This window comes from Arachis duranensis, chromosome 4 (assembly GCF_000817695.3).
Source record: "Arachis duranensis cultivar V14167 chromosome 4, aradu.V14167.gnm2.J7QH, whole genome shotgun sequence".
Lineage (NCBI taxonomy): Eukaryota > Viridiplantae > Streptophyta > Magnoliopsida > Fabales > Fabaceae > Arachis > Arachis duranensis.
This window is the reverse complement of record NC_029775.3, coordinates 57,320,378-57,321,546: the sequence shown is the minus strand read 5'-3', so window position 1 is coordinate 57,321,546 and position 1,169 is coordinate 57,320,378.

Sequence of the window (1,169 nt, the reverse complement as noted above, 5' to 3'; positions counted from 1 at the left end):
AAGGGTATTAAGCAGGTATTGAGTAGAATCAGAGTATGAGTTATACCTGGGTGTTCCAGTGTATTTATAATGGTGAGATGTGGCCTTTTGTGGATAGGATAAGTTAGTTATCTTATCTTATCTTATCTTTAAGGGAACCGCCCTTCTCTCTGTAGGCTTGGGCCGCCTTAGGATTTGGGGCGCGTTCCTCTATTTGGGCCCTTTGTTTGGGCTTTCCTGTGACTTGAAGAGGCTTGTCCTGACCTGAAGAGGTCGGTCGCTTTGCCTGTAGAACATCCCGGGTCGGACAGCTCGACCTAGGGTATGAACAAATACCAAACTTAAAATTTTTAGAAAACTTTAATAAAATTTTTGAAAATTATAAAAAGATTAACAATAAAACACCAAACTTAGAGTTTGGCACAAGATTAAATCAAGAAAAATTATTTTTGAAAAAGATTTTCAAAAGTATTGGTGCTCCCTTATCAAGAATATGACCCTTCTATTCTAGCCAAATGGGCAGCAAATATAACAGTTGTTTTGAAAAAGCACAAGAAAAACAAGAAAAGACTCAGAACAAGAAAAATTAAAGATCAAACAAGAAAAATAGACAAGAACAACTTGAAGATTAAGGAAAAACAAAGGGTACTCACACGAAAATTTCAAAGAAAAATGTAAAAGAAGCAATTGACACCAAACTTAGAATAAGACACTAGACTCACGAAGAATTAACAATTAATAAAGAAAAATAATATTTTTGAAAAATATTTTTGAAAAGGGAATAAAGGACTCAGATTTAATGACTCTGTAACATCAATACTATATTCCTAATCTAAGAAATAAAATAAGCCTTCAATTGTTCAAACTCAATAATCCCCGGCAACGGCGCCAAAAACTTGGTGGACGAAATTGTATCTCTTTATGGAATATGATAATAGAGTCTGGTCCAAAATCAATTTCGTTCAACTAACCAGCAAGTGCACTGGGTCGTCCAAGTAATACCTTACGTGAGTAAGGGTCGATCCCACGGAGATTATTGGCTTGAAGCAATCAATGTTATTTTATTAATCTTAGTCAAGAGGCTAATGAAGTTATTTGGATTTATTTGTAAAAAGCCAAACTACAAACTACTTAAAATTGTAAGTTAAAATAAGAGAGAATAATAGCGTTACTTGTTGTGCAGTAATGGG